This window comes from Aegilops tauschii, chromosome 7 (assembly GCF_002575655.3).
Source record: "Aegilops tauschii subsp. strangulata cultivar AL8/78 chromosome 7, Aet v6.0, whole genome shotgun sequence".
Classification (NCBI taxonomy): Eukaryota; Viridiplantae; Streptophyta; class Magnoliopsida; order Poales; family Poaceae; genus Aegilops; species Aegilops tauschii.
Genome location: NC_053041.3, coordinates 462,173,531 through 462,200,539, shown reverse-complemented (window position 1 = coordinate 462,200,539; position 27,009 = coordinate 462,173,531). Strand labels below are relative to the sequence as shown.

Below are 27,009 nucleotides of genomic sequence, written 5' to 3'. Positions count from 1 at the left end.
TAATTCAAATAAAATTGCAATAAAATTCAAATAGAATTATTTATTTGATTTTAGTATTTTTCTTCCAATATTTCATTTATTTTGGAGACATATTATCTCCTCTCATATATTTTAATATGAAATATTTTTGGAGAGGAAAAATAATTAAAACCAAATGATCCTTGTTTCGATATTTGAAAAAAAAATCAAATATGAAAAACGTGAAATCCCCAACTCTCTCCATGGGTCCTTGAGTTGCTTAGAATTTCGAGGATAGCAAAACGAAATGCAACAAAATATGATATGCATGGATGACCTATGTATAACATTCCAAATTGAAAATTTGGGATGTTACAGCCAGGATAGGGGGCTTGTTTTCTGGGCATCCTGCTTCATCTTTTCGTAGTAGGGGTCGATGATGGCCGAGGCGAGTTCGACCAGGGAGTCCTTCTTCGTGCTGCCCCAAACCCTGTAGTGGTCACGGATTTCGACAAGGTTCTTGCAGGCCAAGCCCGTAACACTGAGCGTATTTACATCGTCTTTGGTTTCCACCGTGGCGAACTTGTAGTCGATGCTGTTGAAAAACCTGTTGAAACGGTCGCAAGGCTCTGTGGCCATGCAGTAGTGGTAGATGAGGACATGATGGCGCACGCACAACTGGGCGACGGCAACCTTCTGATCTATGTCGGGACGACCGGTCGTGTACTGGAGGTCGATGCCGACCACCTTGTACTTGTCTCCAGCAAGCAACTGCTCAACGATGTTGATGTAGTCGTCCACCACGGCCGGGTCGATGGTCTACACCACCGAGAGATCCGTCTCCTTCGCGTGGGTCTCCACTCTATGCTCGCCGAACTCCACTGGAGCGCCGCTGGACATCCCCTCTCTATGTGTCGTCGTGGGTGTGCATGTTGTGTTGTGGGGTGCGATCGAAAGGTTGAAGAGACTAAGGTTATAATGGCCACGGGAATTAAAGGGGAAGCCAGACAGCCAGGAATATCGGCAGGCCCTGATGGCAGTTCTAATTTGCAGCGCGTAACTCCATCGTGTCGCACATAACTGCATCGCGTGGCAAAGCGCGCGGCGCAACCGCATGCATACGATGCCCCCGGCGTGATCGTGCGCACGCCCAACCGTTGGCAGAGCGCGCGCGGAGGGACGTGAGCAGAGCGCTCCGCGGTTGCCTCAACGGCGAGCAACCATATATATATATATATATATATATATGCATATAGCAGTTGAACACGCAAGGAAAAGCTGTCCACAAGCCGAGCGCGCCAACGGATGCGAGCAGAGCATGCCACGGCGCCTAACGGCGGGATAGACCTTCATTCAAGCCAATCAAAATAAGACTAGAACGGACATGTCTGTTTTGAGCAAAGGGATCGCACATGTCTGTATTGACTGGAACGAGAATGCAATAGCAAAATAAGAATTAAGGCCACGATGATGCAATCGCAGTGATGGTTACAGAAGGCAAGAAGAAAGATGCATCCATCAACACACGACCTCTTCCTCCTCAACTCAGTGCGCCGGCCGGGCCATCGGCCGGCGGCTAAGGAGCGGCGACTTTTGTGGCGAGGTCAAGGTGCTTCTCAACAAAGGCATCCAAGGCTTCCAGCCGGCTGAAGAAGGCCAACGTCGTTGCGTCCTCACTGGCCTTGTAAATACCTATGTACACGATTTGCTCGTACACATGGATGTGTAGGTCGACGGTTTCTTGTAGGGCGAGGCGCCTCGCAGTGAGCGCGACCTCCAGGTGGACATTCTTTGTGGCGTCGGCGGGCAGTCGCAGGGCCACCAGTGCTTGAAGAGGTTCCGACCATGGAGGTCGATTAGGGTGGCAGGCAATGAGGAGCCCGGGCGCGCGACCTGGAGGATTATGGCGATGTCGTCCGCGAGCTTCTTGACGACGGTGAACCTGTTGGTGGTGCGAACAATCATCTGGTCCAACTGAGAGTCGTAGCTGGCGTCGATGGCGGCCATCCACCAGCCGGTCGCCAACACCGTATGGAGACGATCCACGGTGCCATGCCGTAGGCCGGCGCCGTGGACCATCTGGCACAGCCGCTGGCTGCTCGCGCGCATCGCCGCCATGGGTCTGGAGTGGCTACTTTTGCGCTTATTAGTGTAGGTGCTTAGGCAAATGCTTAGGTGCGTACAATGTGGTAGATGCATTGGAATGGAGGGGCGCCTTTATATGAGTGCAAACTGCGTTGCATTCACATCGTGCTACCTCTTTTCCCGGTCCTCCCATTACTTCCCTCATGCATTCACACGATGCTAATTGAAGGAGGATGCATCATTGGTCGTTCAACATTTCAGGAACAACTACCCTCTCCCTCGTCAGCATTAAAGACGTATCGGGAACTGCGCCGCCCGCTGTCAAATCGAATAGTACTCCCTCCGTTTCTTTTTAGTTTGCATATAAGATTTGGTCAAAGTCAAACTTTGTTAACTTTGACTATGTTTATAGAAAAATATATCAAGATTCACAATATAAAATCAATATTGTTAGATGCATCATGAAATAAATTTTCATACCATATAGCTTCAGTATTGTAGATGTTAATTTTTTTTCTACAAAGTTGGTCAAACTTTACAAAGTTTGACTTTGACCAAATCTTATATGCAGACTAAAAAGTAACGGAGGGAGTACTGCGCCGCCCGCTGCACGCCTGGCTGAACACGCCTCCTCGCCTCCATCTATGCTTAATTACTGAATTTTAGTTGCAAAAATTAGATACTGCTAGTGATTTTTAGCTTCATATTTTGACAAATCGCAGTGTTACAAGATTGGCAAATGGCAATGTTACTAGATCAACAAATGTCAATCTTTCTAGTTTGACAAATGGCAACATACCCAATATGACAGATGCAAATCGCACCAAATTGTTTGTAAGTGGTTCACACGGGTCATCCAAAAGACCCGTTTGTGTTCAAGAGATGCACAAATCTTGCTCCCACTTTGCATACGGGTGTTCTATCTGAAACCATCATGCTTGTTCTGAGAAGCTCTGGATTGTGAGAAGCATAGACCCAAACCTGCCCAAATGGGACAAAAAATTACCACGACATGTTGATGCCGCTCCATGATAGCATGCCAAGTTTCATGAATTTCAGACGAGTTTTGGATTTACTAGAATTTAAAAACCTAATATCTCAATGTTTGCGGCCGAGTGACGGTGGCAGGGTGTTTGACATTTATTCCCATTTCTTGCATGGGACCTAAGCATGCACCCAAGGACAAAGATTTGATTTTCAACCAATTTATATGCACCGGAGCATGTGCATGTAGTTCAAATTTGAATTATGCACATAAATGCATTGAAAATTCACTTAATGCATAAAAATGTCCAAACGAACCCCGAAAAATCACAAAAAATAACACAACACTCCTGCTGTTCTATGTTGACACGAGAAAAAAAATTGAAAGCAATAAGAGGCAATGGATATCGTTTCGTCCCCAAAGTTGGAGCGTTCCCTACCGAAACCATCATGCTTGTTGTGAGAAGCTCTGGTTTGTGAGAAGCATATACCCAAACCTGCCCCAAATGGGACAAAAATTTTACCATGGCATGTTGATGCTGCTCCATGATAGCATGCCAAGTTTCATCAATTTCAGACGAGTTTTGGATTTACTAGAATTTAAAAACCAGGCATCTCAATGTTTTGCCGGCAATCAACGGTGCCCTGGTGTTTGAAATTCATTCCCATTTCTTGCATGGGACCTAAGCATGCACCCAAGGAAACAAATTTGATTTTTCAACCAATTTATATGCACCGGAGAATGTGCATGTAGTTCAAATTTGAATTATGCACATAAATGCATTGAAAACCCACTTAATACATAAAAATGTCCAAACGAACCCCAAAAAATCACAAAAAATAACGCAAAACTCCTGTTGTTCTATGTTGACACGAGAAAAAAAATTGAAAGCAATAAGAGGCAATGGATATCATTTCGCCCCCAAAGTTGGGGCGTTCCCTACTGAAACCATCATGCTTGTTGTGAGAAGCTATGGTTTGTGAGAAGCATATACCCAAACCTGCCCCAAATGGGACAAAAATTTACCACGACATGTTGATGCCGCTCCATGATAGCATGCCAAGTTTCATGAATTTCAGATGAGTTTTGGATTTACAAGAATTTAAAATTAGGCATCTCAATGTTTTGCCGGCAATCAACGGTGCCCTGGTGTTTGAAATTCATTCCCATTTCTTGCATGGGACCTAAGCATGCACCCAAGGACACATATTTGATTTTTCAACCAATTTATATGCACGGGAGAATGTGCATGTAGTTCAAATTTGAATTATGCACATAAATGCATTGAAAACTCACTTAATGCATAAAAATGTCCAAACGAACCCCGAAAAATCACAAAAAATAACACAACACTCCTGTTGTTCTATGTTGACACGAGAAAATTTTTGAAAGCAATAAGAGGCAATGGTTATCGTTTCGTCCCCAAAGGTGGGGCGTTCCCTACCGAAACCATCATGCTTGTTGTGAGAAGCTCTGGTTTGTGAGAAGCATATACCCAAACCTGCCTCAAATGGGACAAAAAATTTACTACGGCATGTTGATACCGCTCCATGATAGCATGCCAAGTTTCATGCATTTCTGACGAGTTTTGGATTTACTAGAATTTAAAAACCAGGCATCTCAATGTTTTAACGGCAATCAACGGTGCCCTGGTGTTTGAAATTCATTCCCATTTCTTGCATGGGACCTAAGCATGCACCCAAGGACACAGATTTGATTTTTCAACCAATTAATATGCACTGCAGCATGTGCATGTAGTATTTTTATATGGGCCGTTAGTAGGCCCGATGTGGCGTCGGCCACATATGGCCCATGGATTTCGTCCGACGTTAACAGGCCGAAAGTCACAACAGGCTGAAAGTGGCCCAAATCTGTAGTGGGCCTCTAACAGGCCGAATGTCAGACATGGCCGAATATGACCCATATCCTTCACGGTCGTTGATGGGCCGAAAGTTTCAATGGCCTATAAATGGGCCCAAATGAAGCAGGACCTTTAACAGGACGAAAACACACCGGGCCGTAATTCGGCCCAAATTTTTAGCGGACTGTTAACGGGCCAGAAGTGACCATGGGCCGCGATGATGACAAGTTTAGGACGGGCCGTTGACGGGCCGATTTGACCCTAGCCATACGGGCCTTAACTAAGAATGTTGGGCCTTTAGCTGGGCCGGCCCATTATGGTCTGCAAAATCTTGTGGGCCTTTAGCTGGGCCGGCCCATTATGGCCCGCTAAATCTTGTGGGCCTTTAGTTGGGGCGGCCCATTTAATCTTTATGGGCCACTTTTGGGCCGGTCCACGTGTCAATGTATCATAGGCGCATCTTGCCCATTGGATGTGCCAACGCGGAGCTGACACGTGGTTCCGTCAGCCAATGAGAATTTTACACATGGAAAATCATCATTAGTCATGGCTGTTAGCGGGTTATCAGATCCAAAATCGGACCCGATAGCTTAACGATGTCCCGTTACGGTGGATGCCACGTGTCGGTCACCCTTGACGAAAGCACTTCTATGACGCACGATTTATCGTCATGGAAGTGGACACTTCCGTGATGATAATTTTGTTCATGTCATGGAACACTTCTACGACAGCACAGGTATGACTATCTTGCTTCTGTCATAAAATTTTCATGGATGTACATGCATGACAGAAAATGTGACCTACTATGACAAACACGTATCATCACGAAAGTGTCTTTTTTTGTAGTGTTGGGTTCGAGCTTAGTAGGTTGAAGCTTTTTCACATACGCATCGCAGCCCCAAACTTTAAGAAACGACAGCTTAGGTTTCTTGCCAAACCACAATTCATATGGTGTCGTCTTAATGGATTTAGATGGTGCCCTATTTAACGTGAATGCAGTTGTCTCTAAAGTATAACCCCAAAACGATAGCGGTAAAGTACGGTTACGACGTTCGGACACACCATTACGATGTGGTGTTCCAGGTGGCGTGAGTTGCAAAACTATTCCACATTGTTTCAAATGAAGACCAAACTCATAACTAAAATATTCACCTCGACGATCAAATCGTATAAACTTTATTTTCTTGTTATGATGATTTTCCACTTCACTCTGAAATTCCTTGAACTTTTCGAATGTTTCAGACTTATGTTACATTAAGTAGACACTGGTACGCGTTGGTCCTAAACAAACGGTTTTTAACCCCTTTCTGCGACGGCATTTGGAACCGTCGCCAAGTGAGTGTGTGCGATAGGGTGTCCTTCCCACACGACCCAGAAATTGTCAGGGATAGGCCCTCCTGGGACCCAGGCTGGGGCCGTGTGCGATCCGGCGAGGCATCGAAACCCAATCATTTCTGTAGGTATGTACATCCCACATCGTAATCCGAGAAAATCATTTCCATAGGTATGTACATCTCACATGGTGAATCCCAGAAAAACATTTCCGTTCATGTGTATATCACACGCAGTCAATCCAAGGAATACGTTTCCGTTCGGATGTACATCCCACATAGTCAATCCAGGGAAAACGTTTCCGTTCGGATGTACATCCCACACAGTTTTATGTATACGCTCGTGTGTGAAAGGTGTAACTATCACACACGCTCTGCCTTGGTTAACTGTTTGCTTTCATTAACTACATCACACACGATTTGATATAGAAAACTGTGTGGCATTGGGCTATCCATCACAAGCGCTTTTACTGCCAGAACCGTTTGCAAAGTTCCATGACTGTCTGTTCTCTTTTTATTTTTGCCTATAATTTATTATTCTAATTGGAAATTTTGAAATATGAAACGTGCAATTCAAATTCTCAGCACAATGGTTCAACAACGAATCCATAAATAAAATTGCCAGTACAATATGTTCAGTAATTACAGGATTAGGCAGCAATTAACTATGATGAACCACAGTATTTAAAGGCGGTAAAGGTGAAGAGACAAGTGTAAATCATTTTGACTGCCGACTGTGTTGAAGAAGCAGAATGCCCATAATGTGCCTTCCTCCATGCACAAACCACTTTTGTCCAACCCCTTGTGACGATCGCCCGCCCATCCTTCACCGCCTTCAGGAAGACTTCTAGAGCATTATCATGGTATCATGAATTATATACTTTAACCTTAGTTGCCTCCATTCCGATCATGTAGTTTGCAAGGTAATCATCGGTAAATAGCTTCGGAAACCACTGAAAAGAGAAAAATATCAGATATTGAGGTCTAAAAGAGTAACTTGTTGTGGGCAGGGGGAAAAGGCAACACATTACTTACATCCTAAAGTTCACTGTTATCTTCGACAAAGTGTAAATAAAGAGCTTAATTCCAATCACCCATTTCTTTCGCCTAACAATCTTTCTTAGTTTCCTCACTTGACGCTTGTTCATGAACATCTCATTGCCCCATACGCAAAAGGGATCGAAGCGTGGATCAGTACCCTTCATATATGTACCTACAAGAAACCAGTAAATGTTAGAAGCTAAACTGAGATTGCACAAATGATGTAAAATACAACTACCTATGTTCCTAAGTACAAGTATTTTTTTTAGATTTCAATATGAACTACATACGGATGTATATAGAATTATAGATATAGTTTAGATTAGAATCTAGATTCACTCATTTTGCTCCTTATGTAGTCTATATTGGAATCTCTAAAAATACTTATATTTAGGAATAGATGGTGTATAAGACATGGGATGTAGCTAACCTCGACGGCAAACAACAGCATCGCCCATTGTAGCCCTGTGTAAGTACATGGAAAGCCAATGTTAACTACAACAGGGTTAACATCCACCAAAAATAGCAAATGGTAATAAAACGGCAGCATCTGTAGTGATATCTTCATTTCGAAAGAGTAGCACGGTAGCAAAGGGACGGATTAAAAAATGGATACAACTATTAATTGCAACGGGCTTAACAACATCCCAATTCATGTTTTGTAAGTTTGTAGCCATTGAAATACAACTCTTCAAAAATGGATACAACTGTTAATTGCAACAGGCTTAATGGCCATTGAAACCGGTACTGATAAAAATGCAATTGGCAGAGTTAAACATCACAGGGCAGGTGCTACCAGAGCAGATAATGGCCCAGTTGTCTATAAAAAGGTAGGGAAAATAGATCAAACGTGTTAGGCATGTTTACTACAACATGCTTAATACATCGACAGTACAAAACATAGCCATTAATTGCAACTGGTATTGGTAAGATTGAATTGGTGGGTACATACTTGGTAAGTCCTGAGAGGTAGTTGCTAGGGCACTTCATCTTGGCCAGAGCCCGCCCAAAGTCAGCGGCGGCGGAGGCGAGCTATTCCTCTGCGTCGAAGCGTGGATCAGTGCCACTGACATGTGTACCTACAGGCAACCAGTAAATGGTAGAAGTTAAACTGCAATTGCACAAATGATGTGAAATACTGTAAGACATGGGATGCAGCTAACCTCGACGGCAAACAACAGAATCGGCTGTTATGACCCTGCGTAAGTACATGGACAAGCATGTTAAGTACAACAGGGTTAGCATCCACCAAAAATAGCAAATGGGGCAGCATCTCTAGTATATCTTCATTGCGGAGAGTAGCATGGTAGCAAATGGACAGATTAAAAAATGGATACAACTATTAATTGCAACAGGCTTAACTGCATCCTAAGTCATGTTTTTTAAGTTTGTAGCCATTGAAATACAGCTGTTTAAAAATGGATTCAACTGTTAACTGCAACATGTTTAATAGACATTGAAACCGGTACTAATAAAAATGAAATTGGTATAGTTAAACATCACAAGGCAGGTGCTGCCAGAGCAGAGAATGGCCGAGATGTCTATAAAAAGGTAGGGAAAGTAGCAAAAACGTGTTAGGCATGTTTACTAGAACATGCTTAATACATCGACCGTACAGAACATAGCCATTAATTGCAACTAGTATTGGTAAGATTGAACTGGTGAGTACATACTTGGTAAGTCCTGAGAGGTAGTTGCTGGGGCACTTCATCTTGGACAGAGCTCGCCCAAAGTTAGCGACGGCGGAGGCGAGCTGTTCCTCTGGGTCGAAGCGTGGATCAGTGCCACTGACATGTGTACCTACAGGCAACCAGTAAATGGTAGAAGTTAAACTGCAATTGCACAAATTATGTGAAATATTGTAAGACATGGGATGCAGCTCATCTCGACGGCAAACAAATGCATTGGCCGTTATGACCCTGCGTAAGTACATGGACAGGCATGTTAAGTACAATAGGATTAGCATCCAATAAAAATAGCAAATGGGCAGCATCTCTAGTGATATCCTGAGTATGTATTGTAAGTTTGTTACTGGTATTAGTGAAATTGAGCTGGACACGATAATATTTGAACATCACACAGTGTGCAGTACTGAAATAAACAAGGCACGAACATGCTTAATACATCAACCGTACAAATCATAGCCGTTGCAAGTGGTATCGGTAAGATTTAGCTGGTCTGATTTTACCTGTTAAGTTCTGGGGGGTAGTCGCTGGGGGACTTCATCTGGGCCAGAGCATGCACCATGTCGGCGGCGGAGGCGGAGGCGAGGTGTTCCTCCGGGTCAACACGCACAGCGACCATCGCGCCATGGACCGCCATCAGCTCCTGCCGAGGGGGATTTGGAGGCATGAGGATGATTCGCATGCGCCATTTAAGCAATCAGGTCGGGGACGTGACAGAGATTGGTGGGTTACCTGACTGGATCCGAGAAGAACGTAGATGTGGTTGAAGCTGTGGTTGCGGCGGCGGCAGTTTGAGATGCCGGTAGGGGAGGCGCGAGGGAGGGAGGATACTGAGGGGAAGGGGATGTGGTTGGAGGAATAAATTCTGAAATCGCGCGCCTAATGAAAATTTTGGTGCGAAACTTGAAACTTGGGCGGGGGAAACACACAACGCAGACGAAGCGCGTAAAATACTCGTGTGCGAGAAAAAAGAAAGTTGGTAGATCCCGTCTTCAAAAAATGTACACGTGTACTTGATTTTTTTTCGGTCAATGGTACGCCTGGTTTATTAGGAAATATCGCACAGGTAACTGACTTATGGGTCATTAACGCAAAAAAATGCAGACGGGTACGGCATAGAAACCGTGTGTTTTGTGATCTTCTAATGATTAACGCAAAAAAATGCACACGGGCACACATGCTAATCAACGCTCAAAGCCCTCAAAGGATGCTCTTACCGACATTGTACGTTAATATTACAAACTTAAAGTACTACTGGTAATTTTCTCTAATACTACAAACTTAAACTACTTCTCACATGCTGCCATCAGGGCATGCTGGCCAGACATCGGCGTTCTCCTTCCCGACCTTGTAGGTGGCATCCCACCGTGCTTCGATCTCTGCCAAGCTCTCCTCACCATGGCGTGCGGCCTCTTTTTTCTTGCGGCGGTGGGACTCTCTTTTCTTGACTGCTTTCTGCCTTTAACGCTCCTTCTGTGCGGATTTGGCTGCCTCTAGATCCACCACCCATTCGGCCATGGCAGCCTCAAAGTCCGCCCATGTAACTGTCTAGCTGCCGGCAGCGATGAACTCGGTGCGGCAAGATGCCATCGCTTCCTTACCATGTGTGTTGTTGCGGGCGGCGAGGAACGCGGCGCGGCGGGATGCCATCGCCTCCTTACCAGTTACTGTGCGCCGCGGTGCCATGGACGATGCCTGGAGAGAGCTCTGGGACGGAGGGGCCGGGCAGCCGTACAGTGCGGTGGTATTCGAGAGCTCAACGACAAACGACAACAGAAATTTGGCTTCCCTTACAATTTTGCTCGTTCATTATCGCACACGGTTCATCTCCTTCGCTTCCGGAAACAGTGTGCGTAGTGTGTTGCGTTATGATTGGCCGGAACCCCAGCCACGCGGATCGCGCGTGTGCACCGTTGGATGCGCCGCGATCGAACGGCAATCCATGTCCCTCACATCACACCCGTGCACTGTAGCTGGATTGGATTTATATGCGCTAAATGCCTAGAAAATGCACATAAGCCCCTAAATATGGTAAATGAGCCCGGAAAAATGCCAAATTTGAACACGGTGATTTGCAGGGTATATGTTCGTCGTAGAAAAAAACTCCAGGGCAAAGAACGAAGAAAATTTGAATTCCACTTCAATCTTGGGGATTTCCTTCTCGAAAGCATGGAACTTCCTTGGTGATGGTTCGATTTATGAAGGGCGTGCATGATGACATAAGCCAAACCTTCTCAAATTTTTACCAGGGCATGGTGAGGTCATACCATGGCACCATGCGAGGCGTCATGTTTTTTAAGCATTTATTTCATTTTTTTCTATAGTTGAAAACCCAACAAACAAACATTTGTGGTTGACTATTGCCACACATTTCATCGAAATATCTGTCCATTCCTTGTAAAAGGCATGAGAATTTACTAAATGGCACGAGCATGGTTTTCTAGGCCATTCTTGTGGACCCTTTCATGCATCGATTGTTTGAACTTGAATTATGCGCATTAATGCCTAGGAAATGCACATAATCCCCTAAATATGGCAAATGAACCCGGAAAAGTGCCAAATTTGAACACTGTGATTTGCAAGTTGCATGTTCATCATAGAAAAAAACTCGTGGACAAAGGACAAAGGAAATTTGGACCCCCCTTTCAATCTTGGTGATTTCCCCCTCGAAACCATGAAACTTCCTCGGTGATGGTTCGATTTATGAAAGGCCCTCATCACGACATAAGGAAAACATTCTCCAATTTTTACCAGGGCATGGTGAGGCCATACCATGGCACCACGCCAGGTGTCATGTTTTCCAACCATGTGTTTCATTTTTTGTATAGTTGGTAACCGAGTAAACGACGTGTTTATGGTTGACTATTGCCACACATTTCCTTGAAATATCTGCCCATTCCTTGTAAAAGGCATGAGAATTTACTAAATAACACGAGCATGGTTTTCCAGACTGTTCTTGTGCACCTTTTCATGCATCGATTGTTCAAATTTGAATTATGCCTATTGATGCCTAGAAAATGCACATAATCCCCTAAATATGGTAAATGAGCCCCGAAAAATGTCAAATTTGAACACGTTGCATTTGAGGCGGTGTTGATCGTTGGAAAAAAACGGAATGACAAACTAGGGCGGAAATTTGGATTCCCGTTCAATCTTGGGGATTTTCCCTCTCGAAAGCATGGAACTTCCTCGGTGATGGTTCGATTTATGAAGGGCGTGCATGACGACATAAGCCAAACCTTCTCAAATTTTTACGAGGGCATGGTGAGGTCATACCATGGCACCATGCCAGGCGTCATGTTTTTTAAGCATTTTTTTATATTGTTGAAAACCCAACAAACAAACATTTGTGGTTCACTATTGCCACACATTTCATCGAAATATCTAACCATTATTCCTTGTAAAAGGCATGAGAATTTACTAAATGGCACGAGCATGGTTTTCCAGGCCGTTCTTGTGGACCCTTTCATGCACCGATTGTTTGAACTTGAATTATGTGCATTAATGCCTAGGAAATGCACATAATCCCCTAAATATGGCAAATGAACCCGGAAAAGTGCCAAATTTGAACATGGTGATTTGCAGGTTGTAGGTCATCATAGAAAAAACTCGTGGACAAAGGACAAAGGAAATTTGTATCCCCCTTCAATCTTGGTAATTTCCCCCTCGAAACCATGAAACTTCCTCGGTGATGGTTCGTTTTATGAAAGGCGTGCATGACGACATTTTTACCAGGGCACGGGGAGGTCATACCATGGCACCACACCAGGCGTCATGTTTTTCCAAGCATGTATTTCATTTTTGTATAGTTGTTAACCCAGTAAACGACGCGTTTTGGTTGACTATTGCCACACATTTCCTTGAAATATCTGCCCATTCCTTGTAAAAGGCATGAGAATGTACTAAATAGCACGAGCATGGTTTTTCCAGACCGTTCTTGTGGACCTTTTCATGCACCGATTGTTTGAATTTGAATTATGTGTATAATTAATGCCTAGAAAATGCACATAATCCCCTAAATATGGTAAATGAGTTTAGGAAAATGTCAAATTTGAACACGTTGCATTTGAGGCGGTATGTTGATCGTTGGAAAAAAAACTGAATGACAAACTAGGACGGAAATTTGGATTCCCCTTCAATCTTGGTGATTTCCCTCTCGAAAGCATTGAACTTCCTCGGTGATGGCTCGATTTATGAAGGGCGTGCATGACGACATAAATCAAACCTTCTCACCTTTTAACCAGGGCACGGTGAGGCCATACCATGGCACCATGCCAGCCGTCATGTTTTTCAAGCACATATTTCATTGTTCTATAGTTGATAACCCAGTAAATGACGCGTTTGTGGTTGACTATTGCCACGCATTCCATTGAAATCTCTGCCCATTCCTTGTAAAAGGCTTGAGAAATTACTAAATACCACGAGTATGGTTTTTCCAGACCGTTATTGCGCACCCTTTCATGCACCGATTGTTTGAATTTGAATTACGTGCATTAATGCCTACAAAATGCACATAATCCGCTAAATATTGTAAATGAACCCGGAAAAGTGTCAAATTTGAACACGGTGATTAGCAGGATTTATGTTCATCGTAGAAAAAAACTCATGGATGAAGGACAAAGGAAATTGGATTCCCGTTCAATCTCGGTGATTTACTATCGCACACGATTCATCTCCGTCGCCTCTGCGAACCGTGTGTGTTCACTCACACATGCAAAAGGAAAAGAAAACCCTCGCCCACTTCATCCCCACTCACTCGCCGCGGACTCCTCCGCAACTCTGCACCCTAAGCTCGACGGCTATTGGCGGCGGGCGTAGGTCGCGCTCCAAACGACACCGAATTTCGCCTCCATCGCTTTCTGCCGCCTATCTCCACCGACATTCTAGACTCTGGTCGACTAGGGTTTTCTACGGGATTGGGCCGGGGATTTTTCTCATGGAGAAGGTAATCAACTTAATTAGCAAAATATTCACTCATCTCTTATCGCAGTCCGTCCGTCGCTGTTAATCAACCGGCGGAAATCGTCGTGGATTCATTTTTGTTCTAGCTGATTCGTGGGTGTTCATTCATGTGTCCACAGTGCGAGCACAAATCGGGCAACTGTGGTCATGGCTAGTCGGAAATGAAGTTCTATCTCACCATTCCGGATGACTTCAGGGAGCGCTCGGTATGTTCAATCTCAACCTACCACTGTCGGCATGGCCTAAATTTGTGAACATATACCGTCTGTTGCTACATTATCTATATATTTGCATCAAATCTTTGTTACATTATCTATTTTTAATTCTATATTTTTGTACTTTGCTTTCATCTATATATATATATATATGGATCTGTTCTATCAGTTACTCCCATATTTGCATCTTGCTCTGTTATTTCAATATATCTAATTTACGATCTTAATTTTCATTTCAAGCAGTACATCCCTTGCTTTGCAAGAACAGGAGTAGAAGGAAATCTTGGGCTTTACTTTGCTGATGACTCCCAGGATGTCATATTGACAAAGCAGCATGGATTTACAATGACGGTTAGCGTAAAACTTGACAAAGATGGTCACTCCTATTTTAATGCGGACCTTTGGAGAAAAATGTCTAAGTTTTATGAACGGAAAGCTGGCAATAAAATTCTAGTGCATGCACCACAGCCTGGTCTAATTAACATGGATGTTTACTTCCCCAACGTCATCAGCCGATCAAAGTCTGATCGAGGTTAGTGTCCTTTCAACTTTCCACTTGCTGTCATATTACTATTTAAACAACCAATTGATCACTATTTAAGCAACCAATTGTGATATCATATTCTGACTCCGTTCCTAGGCAGTAACAAATTCTATTTACCAATTTATGCGCACTATATATTCTTCTGCCATGTTCTGAATAAATAATACCTTTCCACCTTTTAAGCAGGATATGTTGGATGCATAGTGAATGATCTGTATGTTACTAAGCGTACCAAATTTCACTGAAAGGACTTGAAGCATGTCATAAACTTTGTTGATAATCTAACAGAGATAGCACAGCGTATGAACGCTGGATTTTGGATGGGATTAATTAGACCTATGGTGCACACAGTGAACAAGACCAATTGTGTGCACAAAACGCTGGTAAAAAGTATTAGTTTAATGTTGATGCTCATAAACTATATATATCTTCAATGATATGTTACAGTTGTTTTTTATTCTACATGTCAACAGAAATTGCCCCCTGTAGCAGTTCCTGGATCGATTTCCCGGTGTGGTTGAATTACACTTGTGCCTGCTAATAACGCCAAAGTGATTGCAAGGTACTGCATTTCCCGCAGAAATGGAACCATTCAAATTAACAAGTTCTCGCTTCTCGTGGCAATGCATCCATATTGGAAAATTGGAGACACTGTTCTACTCATGATCTACCAAGGCACAGGAGGGCTCTTCCTTTTCATTGACGAGATGTCGAGTCGCCGTGATCAAGCTGCTTCCAGTGGATAGTTGTGGTTGTTGGCCCTCAGCCTCTTAAAATATGGTAGATGTTACTATATATGTTAAGTATGTAGATATAGACCATATGGTTGTTGGCCCTTAGCCTCTTAAAATATGATAGTTGTTACTATGTTAAGTATGTAGATATGGACCATATGGTTGTCAAAAACGTGTTACGAAGATCCTCCTTTTGTCGAATAGTGTAACCACTATATATATATATATATATATATATATATATATATATATATATATATATATATATATATATATGTTACTCAAATGTTGTTACCCAAGTTCATAAATTTTCATGGAAAGTATTAGTATCGTACACGGTTCATTGAGTTTAAGCGTGTGCCCGATGACCCGAAGGCATTTGCATATTAACTGTCTATATTGCAAATTCACACACATGTTAACATAAGGAAATGTATGTGTAACATACTAACCATCGCACACGAGTACTCGCAGACGCATCGTGTGCGATACTCCGCCACCGCAAGCAACTAGTTTGCATTTTTCAATGTTTTTTGTACACATAGAATCGCACATGAAGTAACTGCATTGACCGTCTGTGTTGTAATTTCTCATCGCAAACAGTTCATCCGAGTCGGCTGTTTGCCACGTATCACACACATCATGTTTACACGACTCGTTTGTGTTCTTTTGGCTCATCGCAAACAGTTCATCCATGTGAACTATATGCCGCATATCACACACATCTTGTTAAGTTGAACCGTTTCTGTTGTGTTCCCTAATCGAAATAATTCGTCCAAGTTGACCATGTGCCGTATATCGCACACACATTGATATGGTTGCCCGTTTCTGTTGTTCTACCTCATCGCAAACAGTTCGAATGGATTAACTGTGTGTCCTGCATCGCACACACATTGTTATAGCTGCCTGTTTATGTTGTTCTGCCACATCGCAGACAGTTTGAATGGATTAACCGTGTGTCCTGCATCGCACACGCAACTAAAATCTGAACCGTGTTTGATGGCTCCGCCATTGCAAATGTTTTGCACCTTTTTTGACGGGTTTTTTACACCACCGTTTGCGATTATTGCATCACACACAGTTTTGGCAAAGGGTCTCTGATCGTAGTGTCGTGTTAGCAGTATCTTGCAATAGTGAGATATACTCATATCTGCTCAAATCATCTGTCAAGGTCAGAGAATAACGATACCCTCCACAAGCCTCAACACTCATCGGTCCGCATACATCAGTATGTATTATTTTCAATAAGTCAGTTGCTCGCTCCATTGTTCCGGAGAACGGAGTCTTAGTCATCTTGCCCATGAGGCATGGTTCGCAAGCATCAAGTGATTCATAATCAAGTGATTCCAAAAGCCCATCTGGAGTTTCATCATGCGCTTTACACCAATATGACCTAAACGGCAGTGCCACAAATAAGTTGCACTATCATTATTAACCTTGCATCTTTTGGCTTCAATATTATGAATATGTGTATCACTAGAATCGAGATTCAACAAAAATAGACCACTCATCAAGGGTGCACGGCCATAAAAGATATTACTCATATAAATAGAACAACTACTATTCTCTGATTTAAATGAATAACCGTCTCGCATCAAACAAGATCCAGATATAATGTTCATGCTTAACGCTGGCACCAAATAACAATTACTCAGGTCTAAAACTAATCCCTTGTGACGCCCTCGATTTAATCGTACACTAATCATACACGCAAATGTGTACGATCAAGATCACGGACTCACGGGAAGATATCACAACACAACTCTAGACACAAATAAAATAATACAAGCTTTATATTACAAGCCAGAGGCCTCGAAGGCTCGAATACAAATGCTCGAAGACACAAGAGTCAGCGGAAGCAATAATATTTGAGTACAGACATAAGTTAAACAAGTTTGACTTAAGAAGGCTAGCACAAAAGTAGCAACGATCGAAAAGGCAAGGCCTCCTGCCTGGGACCTCCTAACTACTCCTCGAAGTCAAACTCCATGTAGAATCATCCTCGGGATCCTCTGGCTCCTGGACTCCATCATATGACAATAACTAGGAAAAGGGGAAAAAGAATTCGCAAAGCAACCATGAGTACTCATCCAAAGTACTCGCAAGGAAGGATCTACACTACATATGCATCGGTATCAATGAAAAGGGTAGTATCTGAGGACTGAACTGCAGAATACCAGAATAAGAAGGGGATAGCTAGTCCTATCGAAGACTACGCTTCTGACCGCCTCCATCTTGAAGCATGTAGAAGAGAATAGCTAGTGTAGAATCAAGTAGCAACTCATAGCATAATCCTACCCGGTGATCCTCCCCTTGTCGCCCTGTGGGAAAGCGATCACCGGGTTGTATCTGGAACTTGTAAGAGGTGTGTTTTATTAAGTATCAGGTTCTAGTTGTCATAAGGTCAGAATACAACTCCGGGTCGTCCTTTTACCGAGGGACACGGCTATTCGAATAGAAAAACTTCCCTGCAGGGGTGCACCACATTACCCAATACGCTTGATAACTCTGGCCGGACACACTTTCCTGGGTCATGCCCGGCCTCGGAAGATCAACACATCGCAACCCTACCTAGGCACAACAGAGAGGTCAGCACGCCGGTCTAAATCCTATGCGCGCAGGGGTCTGGGCCCATCACCCATTACACACATGCACGTCGCGTAGGCGGGCGGTAAGCAGACCTAGCCTCCCTAATACAAGAGCAGACGTTCCAGTCCAATCCGGCGCGCCGCTCAGTCGCTGACGTCAAGAAGGCTTCGGCTGATACCATGACGTCGAGTGCCCATAACAGTTTCTGCGTAGTTGGTTAGTGTGTATAGGCCAGTGGCCTGACTCGGATCAAATATTCAGATCTCGTTAAGCAAGTTATTAGAAATATCCGCGGACGCCGGCCAGGGACCAGACCCACCTGTCTCCTAGGTGGTCGCAACCTGCCCTGTCGCTCCGCCACAAAGTAATCATCAGGGGGCTGTCAGGAACCCAGGCCCATCACTACCTGCATGGAGCCACCTGCCCCTTCAGCCCCCATCTCCGAACAGTAACATAAGTATGTAAAAGTATAAAGTATATGTACCCGTGATCACCTCCCGAAGTGATCACGGCCCAGTAGTATAGCATGGCAGACGGACAAGAGCGTAAGGCCACTGATGATAAACTAGCATCCTATACTAAGCATTTATGATTGCAGGTAAAGGTAACAACAGAAGCAACAAGAATAGGCTATGCAGCAGAATAGGTTCATCCGAAAGCAGTAACAGATACACTACTCTAATGCAAGCAGTAGAGGAAAAGAGTAGGCGATATCAGGATGAACAGGGGGGCTTGCCTGGAAGCTCGGCAGAGAAGGACGGGTCGACGGTGACGTAGTCGTACTCAGTGGCATCAGTGCCGGTCTCGGGGTCTACCCGAGAAGAAGAGGGGGAAGAAACAGTAAATGCGGAGCAAACAAAGCAGCACAAAATATAACAAGGCAATGCGCGATGCTAGGTGTGACCTAACGCAGTACTAGGCGATACCGGCGAAGGGGGAAAACATCCGGGAAAGTATTCCCGGAGTTTGACATTTTCGGACAGGTGAAACGGAGGGGGACAGTTGCATGTTCGCTATGCTAGGGACATGTGACAGACGTACGGAAGGCATATTCGGATTCGTCATATTTTTCTGATCATTTTACATATATAAAGCTTTTTCATCCGAGTTACGGATTATTTAATATGATTTTCCAAAGTTTAAATGATTTTCTAAAATTTCTGGATTTAATTATATTTCGGAATTAAAACAGTAAAATGCTTTCGTCACATGGTGCTGATCTAGCCAAAGTGTATGACGGTGGGCCCAGAGGGGTAGGGTTGGTCAATATAGAACAGTGTAAGTGGGTCCCGTGTGTCATTGTCTCAATATTTATTTAAAGGCTAAATAAACTAGTTGATTAATGGGAAGGTCCCACATGTCACAGTCAGTAACTAAAGTATCCTAGTGTGTTAGATTAATTAGTGGTGGGGGCTCCACATGTCATAGGGAGGGAGTTAGCCTGATTAGTGCTAAACTAATCTGGCCGGCCCCATGTGCGGTGGCACAAGCCGTTCCCATGGCTGTGCATACACGCACACACAGGGCACATGCGGCCATGTGGCCATTGCTAGCCATGGCACGCACGGGGACGGCCAGGAGCAGCGCGGTTGCGGCTATGCGAGCAGGTGCGCATGTGTGTACGAGCGGCTGCGGTGGGTGCGTCTGTAGCAAGAGGCAGCAGCGGCGGCGCAGCGGCAGGAGAAGCAGCCGGCAGCAGGAGCAAGCTGCAGCAGTGCAAGGAGCGGCAGCAGCGCAGGCGGGCGCGGCCATGCCGCGGCGGGCACACGCACGGGCGGCCGCGGGTCGAGGCGCACGGACGAGGTTAGCAACAGCAAGCAAGTAACGGCAGCAACATCAGCAGCTGGTGGGCACGCGCGTAAGCGGAAGCTCGGGCGAGCTCCGGCCATGGTGAGGGGCGGCGTAAAAAGGCACCGATCGAAGGGGAAAAGGCCGGAAATCAGAGGAGGGGCTCACCGCAAGAGCGATGGCGAGGTCGGGGAGGCCGGAGGTGGACCAGAGCCGTGGCAACGACGACGAACGTCGGCGATGTACGCGACGGAGATGAGCTCGATGGCGAGCGTACGGGCTGTCCCGGCTCGATTCAGAGCACGTAGGCGAAGGAGATGACGATGGAGAAGCTCCTGGACGCCTTGGCGTGACGAGGGGAGGCCGGTGGCCACGGGATCGACGAGGTGGTGGCGATGGTGGCGTCGAGCGGCTACTGTAACGGGAGAGGGAGAGGGGGGGAAGGAGTGGATAGGCTAGGGTCCGACAGCGGCGTCGGGGACAGTCTTATACAACTCGGGGGCTGGCCGGATGATCGACACGGTGCCATCATCCGCCATGGAGGCGTGGATGTGAGCCAGGATCCCCCTCCCATGAACAGGAGGTAGGGGATCGCTACGGGATGGGCTGGGCTGCACTGTAGTTTCCTATGGCCCAGTAGCACACTATGCTTTGCCCTTTACTTTTCCTTTACTTTCATTTTTCTGTTTCTTATTTTGTCTATGGTTTGGCATTAAGTAGGGTCACCAAATCATTTTTGTAAATGGTGAAGAGTGACACACAAATACAAGGTAATACCTTAGGCTACCACAAAAAGTTTGGGGCCTATTTGAATTTATTCAAGTTATGTTTACATTTAAATGGGCCAAAATGGTACTGTTTGGTCCTGTTTTATTATTTCAAGGAAATTTAAATATTTCAAAAGATGTTGTTTCTATATGATAATTACTTAGTGAATTTTTGCAACTCCTCGGACATGTTAGTTTTATTGTTTGAAAACTTTGTTGTTTGCCTTGATTTTAAATTTGAATTTTCGAATCGGTTTTGAACAATAACCGAGGTGATGTGGCATCATTAGTAGAGGATTACCGTAGCGTAATTATCCGGGCGTCACAATTCTCCTCCACTACAAGAAATCTCGTCCCGAGATTTAAGAGGTGGAGTAAAGGGGGAAGGTTCTGGTTACGAATTTCTAGCGAGTGTTCTCGGTCTTGGTTGCTCTTCTCGAAGAGGTAGATCCATTACGTTGATGTCTTCATTTCTCTGCTTCAGGTCCTCATGATGAAGTCAGCATCCTTTCTTTGGGAACTCCATCGTACTTACGAGAGAATAAAGGGGGTATTCCGGAAGAACGGACCTCTGCAAGGTTGACTATCTGGTCGATAACATCGGGGAAGGTGGGGGAAAGTATATCTCGAATTGAAACATACAAAAATATCGAGAGCAAAGTAAGGAGGTACCATGGGAAGTGTCGAACAGGCAGGCAATCGTTCATTGCCTAAAACATAGTGTGAAAGGGGTTCGGAGCAATGGGAATAAGTATTGGGTCTGATACCAGAACAGATCACTAGGAAGGTGGCTCGTGAATTACCCACGAGGCCACGCGCGAGGAATAACTATGGAAACAGGTGGTGTACAGGAGAGTCAGGTTTCGATCCTGTGGAACTGTGGGTTATGGGCCCACCATGTGGGTTAAAAGTAGAAAGGGCGGTGATATTTTGCACAGTCATTATAACAAGGCATGTCAGAGGATAGCCCGTCAGTTATGTTGGCAACACGTTGGTACCAAGGGCGAGGGATGAAGAGAACCATTTTCCTGCTCATTGAACGAGGCGGACCAATAGGCAAAGTTCTCGTCCATCGATGGCTACCGAAATGTCATCAACAATAGTAACAGGGTCTTGCTGACAGAATTGTACACCGAGGTGTTTACATAAGCAGGAGAATATTACTGCTTAGATCATATAGATCACAAGAAACGTTAAACCAACCAATGGAAAGGAAAAATATGATTATCAGATTAAACAGAACAATGAAAAGGAAAATGTGTTTAAACACATATTTCAAGGGTATATCCTTCCCAAGGACAAGCAGAACATGATATCCATGACAGTATAATGTAGAAAACTCTTTAGGTAGGGGGGAGAATTTTCATGACATTACCCATACAACGGTGTTTGGATAATTGAGCGGGAAACATTTTAGCATTGGGCTTCAAATGTTCTTGTTGAAAATCGGAGTACCATAGACATGCTTCGAGATAGCATTGACATCGTCAACAGGTGAAGATCAGACTTTGGAAACACAAAGGATCCATCAGGAATAACTTGTAGAATAAGTCTTACAATTTCCTCATGGAAGAATGGATAACGTTGCTGAAAAGGTATCTATAACAATAGGGCCTCCGGCCAGGTGTGCTGACATCACCTTACCGGGTCACATAAAGACCAATGTTATAACTCTTGCAAATATGTTCCAACCATCATATCTGACCGAGTCAGATCTGATTGGTGTTAGGATAACTCAGATTCAGGATGCCTGAGAAGAAAGGTGCAACACAAATTGGCGAGATGACATTGCAAGATTCTTGGGAATTGAACTATGGAAGCAAGTTCCGAAACAAGAGTTCATCATCAAACCAAGGAGAGGATGAAAAGGTGGCTGATGGACTCGGCGAAAATTCATCAAGATTTCCAAAAAGACGGATTTCCACAATTATGTGAATAAGGAGATAACATTGGTTAGATCAAATGATATAATGATGTTTGCTCGAGGAGAACATCCACGAGTAAACATTGGTTGAAAGGTGCACCCAAAATATGGGCTTAGGTAGCATGATCAATGTTAGAATGGTGATTCGATAACCAAAACACAAAGAATGAAACTATCGGCCATTGACTTTAGAACAATAGGGTTGCTAGAAGTTTTGAAGTCACACATCATAGTCCAATTGTCGGTATTTCGGTAAAAGACAACACGAGGACCAAGAAATGAACGGAGATGGCGAGAAGTATTACTATACCAAGAATTCCTAAGAGGTGGAGCAATTCTCACAACATTTTTGACATAAAAGATGGCAATACTCCAAGGTAGAGCCTAATACAAGCTGGATTACAAGGAACTCAAGGTACCACACTGAAAGTGCAAGTATCACTTAGATTATATTTTGGTGTGATGACAATGTGGTTAGTGGAACTAATGTTGGTTGCTAAAGTTTATCTCGGGACGTTGGTTCCAAGGTGTCCATTGATGGAGGTGTGCGACCCCCCAGTCCAAAAAGATCAAAGGCGTGGTTACCGGCGACTCGAAGGTTTTTCGTTTTGGTTCGATTTGAGTCGTAGGTAAAACCGCACTATCAAGAGGGGTCTTCGTGGAATTAGTGTCGTGTGGGAATGCCTCCAAGACAGATACACCAGCCCTCCTACACCTCCTCAGATATTCCACTTGTTGTGTGCTTTGCCGTGGTGTCCTGTGATGTTTTCATCAGAAATCTTCTGGACACCCCGTGTGCACGGGGTCTCTGACCCCCGTGCGCACGGGGTAGTCAGAATATTTCTGGACACCCCGTGCGCACGGGGCTGACTTGGCCCGTGCGCACGGGGTACCTCGAAACTCACTGGACACCCCGTGCGCACGGGGCTGACTTGGCCCGTGCGCACGGGGTACCTCGCATCTCACTGGACACCCCGTGCGCACGGGGCTGACTTGGCCCGTGCGCACGGGGTCCAACGGGCAGAAACCCCCTCCCGGCCAAGAACACTATAAAAGCCCCCTTCTTCCTCCTCCATCCCACAACCCTAATGTCTTGTTGAGCTCCTCCATTGCTACACCCCATTTTGCTCACTACTCTCAATCCCTCCACCCAATCTTGTTGAAACTTTGGGGATTGGGAGAGCAAGACCCGATCTACACTTTGACCAAACCAAATCGCATTCCCCGCAACATTCATCCACCATGACTTGTTACTCTTGGAGCTTGGGCTCCTAGGCGGTTAGAGGTTCCTCCGGAAGCTTCCTTGCTTGTGGTGTGCTCCGGAGAAGTTTGTAAAGGTGTGGTGGTCGCCTTCAAGACCAACCCCGAGTGATTCGAGGCTCATCCGTTGGGGGTGACTCGAAGGAGATTACGGTGAGCCTTCGGTGGCGTTCCGCAAGCTTTGGCTCCGGCACCGCTCCAAACGGAGAGTAGCTCTTCCCCAAGGAAGAGTGAACTTCGGGATAAAATCCGCGTCCTCGTCTCACTTGTGGTTAATCCTTTCCCGCACTTTACTTAGCCTTGTATGCTTGTTGGCTTGCTAATTAGTTGTTGCCTAGCATACTTAGCTTAGAACTTGCTTGTCATATAGGTTGTGTTCACCTAGTTGCATATCTAGTGAACCCTTTTTATCCGCTAAGCCTTAAAATTGACAAGAAAGAGTAAAATTTGTAGTCTCCTATTCACCCCCCCCCCTCTAGTCGACCGTATCGATCCTTTCAATTGGTATCAGAGCCTCGTGCTCTAATATAAGGTTTTACAACCTTAGAGGATATGGCCGATCTAGGGAATGAGGGAGGTGTCGCACCACTTGCGGAGGATGGTCAAAACCTACCCCCCGCCGCGGCCGACGCACTTGTTGCTCCGGCCGTTGCTCCCGTCGCCCCCATTAACCCGGGTGCCCCGTTGACCGCGGCCGATATTCTTTCAATGTTTGCGGACCTCAAAGCTTCTATGTTGAAAGAAGTTCGCTCCTCGGTCAAGGAGGAAATTGATGCTCGCTTAAAGCCCTCGACATCCGCCTCAAACTCATTTGATCCAAATGCGGTTCATGATGCGGATGATTCGAGAGAACCTCTTGCATCCCCGGCTCGCACTCAAGTTCCCAAGTACAATGCCGTGGAACCATTTTACTCACCACAACCCTTGCAACACCCTCGCATTAATCCTGTGGGGCCTCCGCCCCCTTTGAAAGCTAACGCGTTTGCTAAGTGGAAGCTAGATATGGAGTCTCATATTCGCAGTGCATCTACACAACTATGGTGGATTGTGGTCAATGGTTTCAACCCCAAGGATCCCATGAATCTCACTCCAAGAGAAGCAGTTGATGATCAACTCAATGCTACCGCCCACCACATGTTGCGCACCGCGGTGACCGATGACTATAGTGACTCCATTGCTCTCCTCAAGACCGCCAAGGAAATTTGGGATTGCCTTGAGGAGGCCCTCGAAGGTGATGAAGCAATTCGAAGATCTCGGTTGGCTTTGCTCAAGCAAGAAGTCAACCTATTTGTGAGAAATGAGGGTGAGTCCGCGGAAGAGGTATATCGAAGGTTGAAGTCTCTTGTGCTCAATTTGAGAACCTTTGGGTGCACTTGGGCGAATGATGATTTCATTAAGGACAAGTTCATTGATGCTATGGTTCTCACGGAACATACCATGGTGATGATGATACATCAACGCCCGGACTATCAAAAGTTGACCGCGGCACAAGTTGTATCCACCTTCTCAACTCATGTTCTTTTGGAGACCAAGTCCAAGAAGACCTTTGCCATAACTCAAGCCACCAAGAACTCAAATCTTGCATTGAAGGCCAAGAAAGTAGTTGCCCAACCCTCAAGGGATGAAGAAGTTGTTGAAGAGACTTGTGAGGAAGATGTTGACACCTCATGCCCGGCAAATGACTTTGCGGAAGACTTGGCTCTCTTGGTCAAGAAATATTCCGGGACCATGGCAAACAAAGGGAAGAATCTGCAAGGAAGATCGTTTGGACGAAGAAAATGCTACAATTGTGATAGCCCAAGACATTTTGTGCACGATTGTCCTTATGAGAGACGTGAAGACAAGTCCAAGAAGCTTGTTCTCAAGAAGAAGAAGTTCACCAAGTTTTCCAAGAGGAAAGATGACAAGGCTCTTGTTCATGAGGAGTACATGTCCGGAGATGAAGATGACAGTGATGATGATTATGTGGGCACGGCCGCCATTGCCATGCATGCCACTACCTCCTCCTCCACCACCGGCCTCTTCGACTCTCCCAACGAGGACAAGCCGTTCACTCATCATTGCCTCATGGCCAAAGAGGTAAAAACAAAGTCCAACTCTCAAAAACCCTTCATCCACACTCCCAATGTTTCATGTGAGATAGTGGAGGATGAGTGTGATGATGGTGTGGATAATGATGAGGAATCCTTGATGGCTTTCATGAACACTCTTCATGGTGAAGCTCGTGCTCGTTTTAGTGATCTCCTTAAATCACTCGCCGAACGCGATGATTTTATTGAGAACGTTGAAAACCTCCTCATAGAGGAAAAAGAGAGAGTCGAACTCCTCGAGCACGAGCTATATGAAGAGAGTGTCATGAGAGCATCACTTGAGGAAGCCTTGTCTTCTCATAAAATTGACTTCGTTAAAACCGATGATGCGTTGCAACTTGCTCTTGAGAACAACGATGCCCGTAAAGTAAGGGTTGAAAAGCTTCTAGTTGATCACACGAGACTTGTTGAGGAACATGAGCTCCTTGTGACTAGTTCCAAGGTTGTCAAAGGTGACCTCATTGCCCTCACCGAGTCGTATGCTCAACTTAAAGCTACAACCATTAAGGCTCTTACTTCCGTCCCTCATATTGATTTAAATGATGAATCTTGTACGGCTAACTTTGCTCATGATTGCACCTCTCTCCAAGAGGAGAATAAGAAGTTAAAAGCCCAAATTGAGAAAGGGCTTGTGTCGTGCATTCAAGGAGAGAAAAACCTCAATGACCTCTTGAGCAACCAAAAGGAGTGTGTTGCCAAGGAGGGAATTGGGTTTGACCCCTCTTCTAAGAAGAAGAAGACCAAGAAGAAGAGCATCAAGAAGAAGATCGGTCCTACTTCTCCTCCCCAACAAAAGATAGCATTTGTTCATGAAGGACACAAGTAGAAGGAGAAGGAAAAAGGGAATGTCGGGGATGGCAAGGTCACTAGGGACAAGGCCATTCCCAAAGAGTTTGCCGGCAAGAACAACCCATCTTATGTCCTCATGAGAGGAAATGATGGTCATACCTTTGCTAAATTTGTTGGCACTAACTATGATGATTATGCTTGGACTATTTGGGTTCCTAAGACCCTTATTGCTAACTCTCTAGGACCCATTGCAAAATGGGGACCTAAAATCAAAGCTTGATTCTTGTAGGACTATACCTCCGGTGGAACACAATGGGTGATCGATAGTGGTTGCACCAATCATATGACCGGAGAGAGGGAGATGCTTGTGGAGTTCATTGATTCGGTCAAGGCCACTTCAA

General features: G+C 44.9%; 1 long non-coding RNA gene across 1 annotated transcript; it reads right to left on the bottom strand.

Annotated features, from left to right (window-relative positions):
• Nucleotides 1–17,052: 17,052 nt before the first annotated feature.
• On the bottom strand, nt 17,053–22,860 carry LOC141027629 (uncharacterized). The gene is made up of 2 exons (XR_012189266.1): nt 19,947–22,860; nt 17,053–18,801 (listed from the first exon to the last, which is right to left on the bottom strand). It is a non-coding gene; the product is annotated as an uncharacterized lncRNA (long non-coding RNA).
• Nucleotides 22,861–27,009: the final 4,149 nt, after the last annotated feature.